Here is a 16,086-nt window from a genome sequence, read left to right on the forward strand (position 1 = left end):
CTCCATGCAACCACATTCCATTTTTCTTTCTTTCTTCCTCTTCCTCTTCTCACATCTCAGTTTTGACTTGTCTTTACAAGGAAACTGGTAAATATGAAGTCTAATTATATTAGAAGAACCAATTATATTCCCAATGTTGTGTTAGGATTGTAAGAAAAGCAAGTTAGCCTTTCTAGCCCTTGGTGCTACTATATTGTCCCACCTTGCAAAATGGATCACCAAAGGTTACATCTGGGGAAAAGCTAGCAGATCCTTGTTATTTCTCAGACATGACACTTCATCACCTGATTCCATGCCTTTTCACTGTTATGGACTGGGAATTCAAGGCTCCCCAAACTGTAATTTCTCTTCCTCATCTCCTCCTCCTGGCCTCTCTAATTTCTTACAAGATTCAGCTCTAATCCCACCTTCTCCAAGAAGGTATATTGAATTTACTATCTTCCCCCTTTCAACATGTTGAGGTGAAAATCAAAATGAAACCACCAACCATTACCCATGTCTCTAAAAAGGTCATGTCAATCCATTGTCCTATAGTACTACTTTGTGCCTACCCAACCCCAAACACCCTTCCCAACCCTACACTATCCTGTATGAATTGTCTCTTCTTGAGAGCAAGGATTGTCATGTTTATATACTTGTATCCCCAGCACAGCCCACAGTGCCTGGCCCATAGTAAGAACTAAAAAAATGCTTTCTAGTTTTTGAAGATTAAGCATATCTGTGATACCTTCTGCCAAGCAAAATTCCTTGTGGATTATGAAATTTTGGCCATGGCAAATGCATTTTCAGATGACTTTGCCTTGAAGCCTTATTGTATTTTTAAAATGTACTTATAATGGAAAGAACACTGCATTTGGAGTTAGAAGACATAGGTTAAGGCAGATAAAATTAGAAGAGCAGGAATTGGGGAGGGGATCTTTGAAACAAGTTTCTGTGATATAGGTTTCATTTCTAAGATAAAGGGAACTGATCAAATATATAAGAATAAGCGCTATTCCCCAAATAATAAATGGTCATAGGACATGAATAGGAAGTTTTTAGAAGAAAAAATTCAAGATTTCAAGAGTCCTATGAAAAAATATTCTATAACTCTAATAATTGAGAAAAGACATATTAAAACAACTCTGAGGTACCAAATTCATGGCCATCAAATTAGCTAAGATGACCAAAAAAAAAAGAAAAAGAAAATTTAGTCTGTGGAAGAACAGGTATTCTAATATATTGTTGGTAGAGCTATGAACTAGTCCAACAATTCTGGAAAGCAATTTGAAACTATGCTCAAAATACTATTAAACAGTGCATGTCCTTTGACTCAGCAATTCCACTACTAAGTCTATGCTCCAAAGATATCAAAGAAAGGGGAAAACTACCCTAATGTATAAAAATATTTATGGCAGTTTTCTGTGGTGGCAAAAAAAATGGAAACTGAGGGGATCCCCATCAATTGGACAATATCTAAACAAGTTGCAATATATGTGAATGTGACAGAATACTGTTGTATTGTAAGAAATGATGAAGGGGATGTTTTAAAAAAAACAACAAACAAAACCTGGGAAGATTTGTATGAGCTGATGCAAACTGAAGTGAGCAGAATCAGAACATAGACATAATTAATGTGTGGATTTGTTTTATATGAATATACATTTTTATGATGAGTTTTGTTTTTCTTGCTTTTTCAATGAGTAGAGAGAGGAAGGAGAGAGAGAGGGAGGGAGGGGATTTGTAATTTGAAATAAAATGAATTTAAATTTTTAAAGGAGAAAAATATTTTGGGGGAAGATATTTTATTTTAAAAATTACATGTAATAACAATTCCCACATTAGTTTTCTGAAGTTATATGATCCAAATTGTCTCCCTCCCTCCCTTCCCTGCCCCTTCCCAGCAATGGTAAGCAATTTGATTTGAGTAATACATGTATTATCAGGCTAAACATATTTCCATGTTGTTCATTTTTGTAAGAAAATAATTGTATAAAACCAAAACCCCAAAATAAAAACCCAAACAGACTAAAGTGAAAATTTGTATGCTTTGATCTGCATTCTCACTACAATAGTTCTTTCTCTTCAGGTAGATAACATTCTTTGTCATTTTTTTGGTCATAATTCCTTCAGAATTGTCCTGGATTGGGGCAGCTGGGTAGCTCAGTGGATTGAGAGTCAGGCCTAGAGATGGGAGGTCCTAGGTTCAAATCTGGCCTCAGACACTTCCCAGCTGTGTGACCCTGGGCAAGTCACTTGACTTGACCCCCATTGCCTACCCTTACCACTCTTCCACCTATGAACCAATACACAGAAGTTAAGGGTTTAAAAAAAGATTAAAAAAAAAAAGAATTGTCCTGGATTGTTGTATTGCTGAGTGTAGCTAAGCCTTTCATAGTTTGATCATTCCATAATATTGCTTTTACCATGTATAATGTTCTCCTAGTTCTACTTCCTTCACTCTGCATCAGTTCATGAAGGTCTTACCAGCTCTTTTTGAAATCAACTTATTGTTATTTCTTATAGCACAATAGTATTCCACCACCACCACATACCACAGTTTGTTCAGCCATTCTCCAATTGATGGACATCATCTCAATTTCCAATTTGAAAAAAAATTTTAAAAGAAAAAACAAAGACATAGATTCAAATCCCAGTTCCAAAGTTGCTTATGGGATTGTATTGTCTATTTAATCTTTAAAGGTTGTCGTAAGATTCAAATGAATATATGCAAAGTGGTTTTAAGCAATAAAGTAATATTATACATAAATATCAGTTATATTTTCTACTATGGGGTCATAATAGAGCTGGACTAGCAATAATCTAAACAGCCTCAACAAGTAATCATTCAACCTTCCAGTGAGCACTCTCAGTGACAAGGAGCTCACAATGACCCAAATCACTTATTCTATTTTTTAATAGTTCTCATTGTTGAATTCTATCCTATACTGAACTGAGATAAATCTTCTTTGTTCTGTCCCCAGATTATAGGTTTCCCTTTGGAGATAAATAAAATAAATAAAATAATTCTTATTGGGAAATCTGTCATATTTACCTCCAAGGCCTTTTCTTCATCAAGTTAAGAATGAGAAGAGAGTCATAATGTTGTTTTTTACAAGTGCTGGAGCAAAAAATTAGAGGATCAAGGTATGGCAATAGCCCAGAGAAAGGCCATGATGAGAGAGAGAGGAGCTCTGGTTCAGAGAATACTGACTATGAACATAAAAGAATTAATTTCCTTTCCATAGCCATGGGGAGGAAGGGGAGCCCCCAGGAAAGGGGAACCATAGTGACAGAACTCTTGGAGTTTCACCATGATATAAACCAGGAGAGGACCACCAAAGTGGGGTATAGGGATAGAGATTGCCATGGGGAGGCAGTGTGTTTCTCTGCATGGCAATACCTTGATACAAACAGATCCCTTTTTACCCCACGCTAATTATAGCTCTGGGGAAGAGGAGGTGGTGGTGGTTAGGTAGAGAAGGGGCATGAAAGAATTTTTGCATTCATTAGCCTTCTGGAATCTGTTAGAAGTGGACAAGAGTAGACCTCATATGAACTATAATGATGGAAAATGGAGTGGTTGCAAAGACTACTGGTCCTATGAGAACAGAAAAGAGGTCTGAATAAACATGGAAATGTTAGTACTATTCTCTTGGTAACAGCTCAGGGGAGCTCTTTGGATGTGTTCAATTCAGTGCGTGAGTACTTTACAGGAATAGATTTAAAGGAAATTATGCAAATCAAATCAAAGCAACCATTTAGGTGACCCATTAAAGTTCTCAGTTCAAAGTTCTCTGACCTTTGAATTTTTAACTGATTTTTAACAAATAAGCCCATTAAAAGATATATATATATATCATATATGTGATATGATATGTAACATATATCCTCATATCCTACATATGTATCCTTATTATATATACAGATACATAGCTATATATACATATATAAGGTAGGACCCCAAATAACATCATGGCTAAGAAATGACCACTCAATAAAGCTATCACCATCCCCAGTGGGTGCCTATCCTTTGGGAAATGGCCGAGCAAATTTTCATGTATAAATATAATAAAATGCTACTGTGCTGTCAAAAATGATGAAAGACATGATTTCAGTGAAACCTGGGAAGGCTTATATGAACTGATGAAGAGTGAAGTGAACAGAACCAGGAAAAAGATGTCTATAATAATGAGGTGGTTGTCAGGAAGGGGATTAGCATATGGTGGGATCACAAAACACATCATCTAGATGGTGTTTGAGTTGCATTTTGAAGGAAGGAATTCTAGAGATGAAGAAGGAATATACTCCAGTCTCCCACGCTCAAAACTTTGGTGGTACCTCTGATTCTTTCCTCCTTTGCTTTCTCATATCCAAGAACTTATCAGCTCCTATTGATTGTACTTCTGATCTCTCTCTCTCTCTCTCTCTGTGCCCTCTTCTCCCTTCTCACCATCATACAGGCTCTCATTACTGTTGTTCTTTACTCATGCCTGACTCTTCGTGACCCCATTTGGAGTTTTCCTGGCAGAGCTACTGGAGTGGTTTGCTACTTCCTTAAATTGAGGCAAACAGAGGTTAAGTGCTTTTCTCAGGGTCACACAGCTGATAAGTATCTGAGCTGATTTGAACTCATAAAGATGAGCCTTCCAGATCTCTGGCTCAGCACTATCCACTGTGCCACCTAACTTCCCCTCATTACAATATAACAAAATACAACAAAATCCTGATGCATTTTCCTGCCTCTATTTATCTTTTCATGCTCTTGCCAGTCTAATCTGGTTGAGCCTCTGCTCTGCTCAAAACTTTCCAGAGCTCCCTACTGCTTGTAGAGTCAAGTTCAAGCTCATTTCACTAGCATTCAAAGTTCTCTCTAACAGAGTATGGCCATACCTTTCCCAGACGCACTTGATACTACTCTTCTCATATCCCATGCAGCAGCCATACTGGGTTACTTGCCATCCTATAGCTATAACCTCTATTTTCTTGCTTCTTTGCCTTGGCTCACCCATACCACATAGCCCTAGAATGCCTCTTCTTGTTGAATTCCTACACATCCTTTAAAGCCCAACTCAAATGCTACCATTGCTAGGAAGTTTAGATTCTCATCTCACCTTAGATTTCACAAAGAATTCTATTTGTCTCTTGTGTGCTTATATATAGTCTTTTGTATATGTGTTACATACTATCCCCCATCCCCAAACTAAACAATAAGTTCCACGAAGATAGGGGTGTGTCTTTCTATTGGGAAATCACTAACTGAATTGTGATATAAGAGGTAATGAACATTTTTGTGCCATTACAAGGGACAAAATGGACAATTTCAAAGGAAATTGGGAAGACCTACCTCTCTGAACTGATGCAGAATTATATGAACAGAACTTAGATATAATTTACACAATGATAACATTATGGAGAAAATCAACTTCGAAAGACTTTAGAACTCAGATCTGTGCAGTAAAAAATCACCCATCTGGAGAATCAAAGATAAAAAGCAAAATCTACTTTGTTCCAGAGAGGGGTTGAACTTAAAATGCAGAGACATTCATTACGAGGCATAGCCAATGTGGGAATTTATTATGTCAGACTATGCGTGCTTATGATGGAAGTTTTATTTTTCTTTTGTTGTTGTTCAATTGCTGGAGAAAGGTAGGCATGGAAAGGAACAACTTGTAAATACTTGTAAATGTATATTAAAAAATTAATGAACTTATTTTTAAAAATACTTGTTGACTGATTTGGGTGGGTAGTGGCACCACTGATAGAAATGGTAAAGTCAGAGAAAGAAGAACAGATTTGGGAGAGAAGGAGGGAGAAGCTGATAAATTCAACTGCAAACTTTCAAGCTTTTCTGTTCTCAAAATCTAACCTCATTTCTAACTGTTCTGAGCTGATGACCTCATCTTCTGCTTTCTTCAGCAGAGAGAGGTCATCCCACTGGACCTCTCTAATTTACTCTCTCTACAACTCAAAATTTTCTCTGTAAATTTACCTTCCCTCCTGAAACAGAGAAATAGGTGACTCCTTTTCAGAGTTAACCTCCACTTCTGCCTTTGATATCATTTTTTTCCTGTCAACTCCTAGACCACAGTGCATCAATCACTCCCTATTTTAAATTTCTCTCCCTCTACTGATCGCTGCCCCTCCACCTACAGAGCTCCCTTATTCTAAGAAAAACCTTCCCTTGCTCTTACTAACCCCCCAAGCTACTGTTCTATCAACCTTTCGTTTACTGCCAAACTTTCTGAAAAAGTAGCTGATAACTACTGTTGATTTCTGACTGTCCCTCCAGACCCAACCTATGGCTTCTTCTCTCATCCAGTCCAACCTCCACAGATTAATTTCTTCTAATACACAGGTGTGCTAATGTTACTCCTCTACTCAATAAGCCTCAAAAGTCTCCCAGTTGCCTATCAAATAACATCCAAATATCTTGGCTTGGAACTAAGGGATCTTAGCAATCAGGCTGCACCTGACATTTCAAAATTTATCTCATTTTGCTATCCCTCAAATCCTCCATGCTATAATTGGACTTGGGTATTCTTCATTTCCTTTACGTGTTTTCCTAATGATATGTTTTTGCTCATGGAGCCCTGCTACTTCTATCTTTACCTGCTGAAACCAACAAGTCCTTCAAGACCCAGCTCAAATTTTACCTCTTACATGAAACTTTCTTTCATGGTGCTCTTTCTCCCCTTTGTACTTAACCTGGAATTAACCTCTCCTTCTTCTGAACACAGTACTTCGTAACATCCATTATCTACTAATCATGGTCTATTTTGTTTGGTTTGTGTACATGTCTAATTTTCCTTCTCCATACACTCTACATTGTGACTCCTAGCTGTTTTCCAAACCTGATATTCTGTATCCCATTTCTGTGCATTCATATGTAATACCCCTTTGGCGTAACTGTCCCCAACTTGCATTCATAATTATGGGTTTGGTCTTCAGAGGCTGACTGCTATTTCAGATGCTAGGGTACTTTGGTAAGTGACTACTTTGGTTGCTGATTAGCTACCCACCAATGTGTTTCTCATGACCAATGTTGGTATTCTCAGCAAACTCTTAGCAAAGGAATTACTAAGATACAAGAACAATTAGTACAAAATGTGCCCCATTCCAAACCTGGTACATATTCTCCCACACATATACATTATATTCATGGGAAGATGTCCTCAGAGTACAATGGTAGTGGGACACTCATGTAAGTTTTACATGTGGCAAAGGGTAACTCACAACTCCTGGGACTGGGAGTCATTTTCTTCTTTGTAGAATCTTCTTGCAACTCCTCTTTGTTGAAGCTCTCTGCTGGTCAGGCTGTTTGGAAGGAAGGAAGGAAGGAAGGAAGGAAGGAAGGAAGGAAGGAAGGAAGGAAGGAAGGAAGGAAGGAAATAAGAGAGAAGAGAGGGGGGGGGAAGACAGAACTCTTCTGCATTTGGTACCTTAATATTATCTTTGACTCTTCTCTCTCCTTCACCTTCCACTTCCAATCACTTCCCGATTCCCATTGATTTCTCCTCTGAAATATCACTTGCATCCATCCCCTCCCCTCTAATTTCCCTGCTACTATTCTAGCATAGCTTCTCATTACTACAAGTCTGGACTTATTGTTAAATAGTCTTCCAATAAGTTTTCCAACATTCACTTCTTCCTCCTCCAATGAAGCTTTCCTACTCCTGCAATATTAATTTTCCATATACAAATCCTCCATATACAAATCTTCCATATAACTACTGAACTATGTCAAATGAAATATTTGTAAGTGATTAGCATAGTGCCTGTTACTTAGTAGGCACTTAATAAATGCTTATTACTTTCCCTTCTTCTATTTAAAAATCTTCAGAGGAATAAATATGATAAATTAAATAAAGCCCTTGAAGCAACTGATGAATAGTGAAGAAATTCAATAATTAATAATAATATAAATGAAGGCAACCCAAGACAATAAAATCCACATAACCTATGGTAATTTAATGTAGCTTCCAGAAGGATGTCTAAACAGTCTACCCACTTCTGATGGCAGACAGGTGCTGAATGTCACATGTTCTGTGGTTGTATCAACTGGTTTTCCATAAATCTTCCCCTCCTCCCTTCATAATGAAATGTACTATAGTGAGGAAAAGAAGACTTTTTAGAAGATTATCAAAATCTTACTGAAGGGGGCTAGGTGTCTTGGTAGACTGAGAACCAGGCTTAGAGTCAGCAAATCTTGGGTTCAAATCTGGTCTCACACACTTTCTAGTTGTGTAGCCCTGGGCAAGTCACTGAACCCCCATTGCCTAATCCTTACTGCTCTTCTGCCTTGGAACCAATACATCGTATATAGATTTTGAGACAGAAAGTAAGGGTTTAAAAAAAAACAGTAAAAAATAAATATCACACACCCATATCTACCTTCCCTCCAAAAGAACTCCTAAAATGTATATATCTGTGTGTGACCTCTCTCCCCAAATCAATTGGTATGAGATTTTCTCCTAGTTGGTGGAAATGAAGACCATTCCCTGTGTAAAAGGTAGGGTGGAATTGGTGATAGGTAAGAATGTCAGCCTTCACCAGTCCCTTTTGGAACTCTTCAAGTTCTAGTACCCTCTGGAACTTATATAATGTTATAAAGAAGTGGGTAAGGCAATCTAGATTAAAGGAGGGATAAAGGTGATGAGGTGATTGGAGGAGGAATGAAGGGGATAGCTGAGTGTAGAGAAGGGATGAATGAAGTGGTATATGGGAAGGTAAGGGAATGAATGGGAGTATACAGGAGGGCAGCTCAAACAGGCTTATTCACTGAGGCTAGAGACAGAGGATACTGAGGAAATAAGCTGGGTTCTTCTGATAGGGAGAGTATCTCTGAGATACAAAAGGAGTTGGGCCAGTCAGAAATATTTTAAATCTGGCTGGAGGGCTTCTCTTGTTAATTTCTAAAATCCCTTGAGGGAGGAGTCAAAGGGCTCCTCCCTGCCAGTGAAACTGATGTCTGCAGGAAGTCTCGGGTAGGTACTTCCTGCCAAGATGGATGCCTGCAGTTCCCTCAAGAAATAAAAAGAAAATAATTCCTTCCCTCTTCAGCCCTTGCCTTAATCTTGGATACAATGATTCACCAGAGGCTTTGAGTAGGGAACAAAGGGGATTTATTAATGTCAGGGATAATCAGAAGGAGAGAGGGGTTTAAGGTTTTGTAATAGCTGATAGGGAGAAAGCTGATGGTGAGGGAAGGGTCACAGGAGTGGGTTAGACTGAGAGAGGCTGGCTCTCCCAGTCAGGAAGGTTTGACTGCCTTTAAGTATAGTATTTACTAGATCAATAAAATAAAGGATAGTTTGATTTAAGGATGTCCTACTTGCCTACAGAAAAATAAACCCACAATGTCCAAACACTAAGCCCACCTTTCTTCCCAGGGCCCAAAGGGAAATTCAGGAAAGATAGCAGGGATGTAACATGGAGGGGTCAGGGAAGGGTCCAGAGAAATCAGCTAGGTTCAAATGCCACAAAAGACAGAAGCACAGGCCAAGGCAAAGCCAAAAAGCCAAGCCAACAGGCAAAGCCAAAGCCAAAAGGCAAAAGCCCATCAGTTGGAACTTCAGCCCTATTTATAGCTTCAGGCTCCAACTGACTTTCTGAAAATTCTAAAACCCTAACTGCCAGGCTGCTTACAGTTGAACTTGCAAGAGCCAAAGACTTCTGCTAGCAACCTTGCATTACACTTATTAGCTTTCAAGTCAAGTTGTTTTAGACACTTGACTTCCATTTTTCCAGAGAGAAGATGAAAGATGCCAATCCTACTCTAAAGTACTTAAGGCAAAAACTCTGGGAAGATGTGGAAGGATCTACCAGCCTCTATCATGTTCCTATTCCTAGTTTACTATACTAGAGATTTTAAGGAGTTTCCTGTTGGGTGAAATCTAGGGCACTCTCTCAGTTGAGTTGAGATATCTTGCTCCCATTTGGAGAGCTCCTTCATTCTGTATTGTCTGGTATATCTTCTCTGATTTCTATTTTGCTCCTGACTTGGACGAATGGGTTTTCTTTACTATTTGTTATGAGTGTTCATCTTGAAACAGTCATTTGGTGGGAAAGAAGTTGATCCTTAGAAATAGAGCTGGAGGTAATGGCTCTCTCAGAAATGGCAAAACAATCAGAAGTTAGCTTGAACTCAACAAAGAGTCTAGACAAACAATATTTGAAGGAGCTTGTAGATATACATCTAGCCCAGGACCTCCTCTCTCTGAAGAGAGCAAAGTGGTCTCCTTTCCCAAACTCCTGCTTCCTCTCCAGGCAGGAATGAAAGTCCCCCTTGGAGAAGTGTGGTGGAAGAAGAGGCTAAAGTTGTCTATTCTGCCTTCTCTTTAACTACACACAATGACAGGCCAGTCCATATGTGGGACCCACTCTTATTACATATATATGTATACTTATATATACATATATAGACACACTTTAGTATTTATACATTTGTCTTATCTTAGATCAGTAAGCTCTGTGAGGGAAGGGACCATGTCTTATCTAAAATCCATATCCCTTTATGCCCTTCAATTGGGGAATGGCTGAACAAATTGTGGTATATGCTGGTGATGGAATATTACTGTGCTCAAAGGAATAATAAACTAGAGGAATTCCATGTGAACTGGAAAGACCTCCAGGAATTGATGCAGAGTGAAAGGAGCAGAGCCAGAAGAACATTGTACACAGAGACTGATACACTGTGGTAAAATCGAATGTTATAGACTTCTATACTGGCAGCAATGTAATGACCCAGGACAATTCTGAGGGATTTATGGAAAAGAATGCTACCCACATTCAGAGGAAGAACTGCAGGAGTGGAAACACAGAAGGAAAACAACCGCTTGAACACATGGGTTGATGCGGACGTGGTTGGGGATGTAGACACTAAAATGACCACATCAATGCAACTATCAATAATAAGTAAATAAGTCTTGATTGATCACACATGTTAAAATCAGTGGAAATGCATGTTGTATATGGGGGAGTGAAGGTGAGGGGTGAAGGGGAAAGTAAAAACAAGAATCATGTAACCATGGAAAATTTTTCTAAAAAAATAAAATATTTAAATCTAAAATCCATATCCTTTCAACATCTAACTCAAAAATGTGTATTGAATTTAAATGATCAAGCCTTAAAATTCTTCAGGGTCTCAGGGTTGTTTTTTTTCCCACTGAAGTTTTCTGCTTTCTATTGAACAACCTTGAGAAATAATTTACAAGAATCTCTTATAGACAAAAAGGTCTTCTGTTTTATCACCCTATCTAGCAGTGTCTGTGGCACTTCATGAAGTCCCAGCGTTTTGAAGCTGATGGCTTTGTCCAAAAAAAAACAAATGGTTTTCCCTGGAACACAGGAAGCTTTTGTTCTTTGCCACCTTCTTCCTCTCTTCTTGTTTTATATGCTCTTCAACCTCCATTTAAATCAACCCACACTCTGGGCCCCTTTCCTCCATTTTGTCCCCTCTTGACCACATCTTTCCATAATCAAAAGTGCTAAGAGCATCTCTCCTGTTTTTAAAATAAAGTTTCAACAATGGCAGCCTGAGGAGATGCCTGGCCTCCTCCCTGCTAGGCACTCCATAAATCCAGCTGTTCAGTGAAAGCTATTTGAAGAGTAGGCATTAGAAAATGGAGATATTTTTGCCTGACATTTCTACTGTGTTGATATCAAGAGTTCTGAAATGAAGATGCTTGAATTCATGTAAGATAATGACATCAGCAAAGACATCAACAATGCCGTTGGAATGGCAACCTTTTGGAAAATCAATTTCATGTTTGGAAAGAACACTAGGTTCAGGATGAGAAAACAGAGGTTCTAATCCCATATCTGTCATTAGCTAACAGCCAAAAATATTTATCAAGTTCCTTCTCTGTGACAGAGATAACAATGAGATTATTTGGCATGGTCCATAGAGAGCAGTCTCAAATCAGGAAGATCTGAGTTCAAGGCCAGCCTCTGACAAAAAAATAGCTGTGTGACCCTGGGCAAGTCACTTAATCTCAGTGTCCAAGAAAACTCTCTGGATCTGTAAGTCACAGAGCAAGCACCTATTTGTATTAGTAGAGAGAGTTTTCTCAGTCATTCCCATTAACAATGAAATCATAGGTTTGGTTTAAATATATATATATATATATAATATATACATACACATACATATATGCATACATCCACACACATACAGACATAGACATAGATTTATTGATAAATATATACACAGATATAATACACATTACAAATATACATATATAATGTTCCAAAAATCTTGATGTCTTTAAGCTATTAACAATATACATGCATGTATATATACATATGTGTGCACCCACATGTGTATTGTATGCATAATTGTGATGGAATACTATTGTGAGATAAGAAATGACCAAAAGGGGAAAATCTATGAAGTGACTCAAAATGAAGTGAGCAGAAGCAGTAACATTGTACCCAGTAACAACAATATTATAACAATGATCCATTGTGAAAGACTTGGCTACTCTGATTTAGACAATGATCCAAGACAATTCCAAAGAATTTATGATGAAACATGCTATCCACTTCCAGAGAGAAAGAACTGGTGAATTCTGAATGCAGACTGAAGCTTATTCTTTTTCCATTTGCTTCATTTCTTTGCCCTCCCCTTGGCAATATGTCTAATATAGAAATGTTTTGTATGACTTTGCACGTAATCATGGGAATCAGATGCTTACTTTCTTAATGAGTTGGGGAGGAGCTGGATGGAGAGAGAGAATTTGGGATGAATGTTAAAAACAAACAATGAAAAACAGAAATATATGTGAACATATACACGTCTATACATTATACAAAGATGTGTAGATGTACACATACATGCATATTCTAGTTGTTAGGAATCCAAAGACAAAGATGAAGTAGTTCTGCCCTCAAGAAGTTTTATATACCACTGAGTAAGCTAGGTAATTCATGGATTATTACTCCCATTTTACAGATTAGAAAACAGTCTCAGAAAGAAGTGATTTTCCCAGGCTCATACAGTTACTTGGAGTCATAGAACGGCATTGAAGCTAAGTCTTCCTGTCTCCAAATTCCCCAATTTATACACATATATGCTGGAGCATTCTGAGAGTTTACAGATAGAAGAACTCTGGGAAAATTTGAAAAGGTAGCGATCACTAAGAACTAGTGAGATTCAGGAAGGTTTCATGTAGGATATGACATCTGAACTGCAACTTGATTGGAAAAAGATTGTGAAAAAGCCTCCGAGATGAGGAGGAGGTAGGGCAATAGCTAGAGGCCAGTTTGACTGAAATATAGAGGATGTCAAAGGGAATAATGAGGAAAATAGACTGGAGAGGTGGGTGAGAGGCAGATTGTGAAGACCTTAATGCCAGTCCAAGCAGTTTGTAATTTATCCTTTTGGCAGTAAAGTACTACGAGAGGTTTTTAGAAGAGGAATGACATGGTCAGATTTGTAAAAGAAGAAGAAGGAGGAGGAAGAAGAAATGTTTATATGTGCTTTATAATTTATAAACATTTTATATACATTATATGTAAAGAAATTGGGGAGGGGATGGGAGGGAAGAAGGAAGTGGAAACAGCTCTGAAGCCTAGGGTTTTAGATTAGCAGGGAGGAGAGATCCAGGATAATGGGTACAGTGGTAGGGATCAGTGTCTTATAGAACTTGCTAATTAAAGGAAACAAAGTGAAGGGAGGAGAAGAGTGGCCAGCAAAAAAAAAAAAGTTGTGAACTCAGAAAATAAAGATATTTAGTGATTCAAACAATAAACTCTACATTCATAAATAAGATATTCTCTGTCTACAAGGAGATTGCTGGCTATCTATTAAAGATTCTATTATAATTATTCTATTATATCAATTAAAGAAGATAACATAAATGTACAGTGTATAAACACACACATACATCTGTTTGGGTATATAACTATAACCATATGGCCTAGAGATATAATTTCCTTGGTATATGAACTTTCTGGTGAGGGAACTCCCTTTACTGATGAAGAGTAGCAGTTTACAGTCTTTGGGGAACTGCCTGGGCCACCTAGAGGTTAAATGACTTGCCCACTCTTATTTTTTAATTTCTATTTTTTTTTAAACCCTTATCTTCCATCTTGGCATCAATACTGGGTATTGGTAAGGGCTAGGCAACGGGGATTAAGAAACTTACCCAGGGTCATATAGCTAGGAAGTGTCTGAGGCTGGATTTGAACCCAGGACCTCCCATCTCTGGGCTCGACTCTCAATCCACTAAGCTACTTAGCTGCTTCCTTTGCCCACTTTTATAAAGAGGCACGGTTGCACCAATGTTTTCCTGGTTCCAAGGCCAGCATTCTAACCACTATCCCTAAGTGCCTCAGCAATTATAACAAAAATACAAAAAGGGAATATGGTCTAGCAGCCTGCAACCTGCTTCCCTGTTTCCTAACCCACTCTACTCTGTCCTTGTGAATCCTCCACCATCTTAAACTCCCCAGCATTCTAGAGCCATTCTTCCATTATTAATTCTTTTCCCTCACTTTAACAGAAACCTGATTTCCTCTGAAAATACTCTATCATTAGTAAGCTTCAACGAATACCTTTTTTTTTTTTAACCCTTACCTTCCATCTTAGAATTGGTACTAAGTATCAGAGCTAACAGAAGAATGATGAGGGCTAAGCAATTGGGGTAAAGTGACTTGCCCAGGGTAACATAGCTAGGAAATGTTTAAGGCTAAATTTGAATACAGGACCCCCTATCTTAAGGGCTGACTCTTCATCCAATGAGCTACCTAGCTGCCCCAATAAATATCTGTTAAGCATTTATATAGGTATGGTACTAGAGATCAAAGACAAAAATGAAACAGTCCTTGCCCTCCAGAATCTCACCTTCTCCTTATGGTGGCTAAGTCACTCACAAGTGGTCACTTCCTCCAGGTGAAAAGACCAGGGACTATTCTTTGGGCTTACACTACCACAATCTTGGATGAATTAATAGTGATCGTTGGGTATGTGGTGAACAGGGAAACAATCTGGAACATGGTCCAGAATGGCTGGAACCTAGAATTCCTAGAAGGGAGTAATAGGAGCTACATCAATATACCTATGATCTCCTTGGTCTTGGTGCTCCCTCTACCAATATAAAACACCCACCCCTTCGTAAGTGGTGAGACTCCCTCTTCCATGACTTGACTTAAATTTTCCAAAGACCATCTATACCACAAGGAGCTTACACTCTAATGGGAAGCCAACACGCATGGGAGGTTTCTCCCTCAAGTTGGACTGAAAGATCCCATAGTCTTTAGTGTACAGCAGCAAAGCATATGATAGTGCCTCTCCTTTCATGTAATTTCTGCTGCTAAAACCATATCAGTTTTTGGTGTTGAACCATTTGACAGTGCCAAGGACGTCGGTGGCAAGAACCTTCCTTTTGGGGTCTTCGGTGGCCATGGCTGTGGCATGGCTGCATCTCCAAAGGACATGTATCCCAAGATGATGGCTTAGGGCACTGGGCTTTAAGTATTGTTTTTTTCTCAAGACTTTTGGGCATAGGGTTTAAAGGGAGTTAGTGGATAAGGCTGTGGTGGTGATCTGCGAAGAAAACTTACCTTCTCCCCTTTCTGGGGTCGCCCAGATGACACGGACCTGCGTACCTGCCTACATGAGCCTAAACTTGACCAGGAGGTGAAGACTGGACAAAGGGAGCCAGGAGGTTATAAAAGGGGCTCACCGGGAAGTTCACTCTCTCTCGGTCTCTGGCATTCCGCCAAGGAACTTGCGTGCTGGGCTCAGCTGGAACAGCCACATGGAAAGTTATATTAGGGCTCCTTTTCTATCTCTCTCTCATCTTCTATCTATCCAAGTAATCCTAATAAATTTTACTAGCATTGAAGGACCAGAGTCCTAATTTTATTAAGACAGTGGTTTGATATGGTTGGCATATGCCACCTCCCTTGGGCTGCCTTGCTGCATTGGCTGGACTGGCCCACTTTTTCTGGGTATGGCATTTGGTGGGCATGGTTGGTCCCTTTTCCATGGGAGTTGTTTCCCTGGATGATGGCCAGAATGGCTGGAGAGAAGACCAATGTCTTCATGCTGGCGTGCCACTTTTACTCGTTATATTACATATGGCGATCCAAGCCTGCTCT

Source organism: Gracilinanus agilis, chromosome 4 (genome assembly GCF_016433145.1).
Source record: "Gracilinanus agilis isolate LMUSP501 chromosome 4, AgileGrace, whole genome shotgun sequence".
In the NCBI taxonomy this organism is placed as follows: domain Eukaryota; kingdom Metazoa; phylum Chordata; class Mammalia; order Didelphimorphia; family Didelphidae; genus Gracilinanus; species Gracilinanus agilis.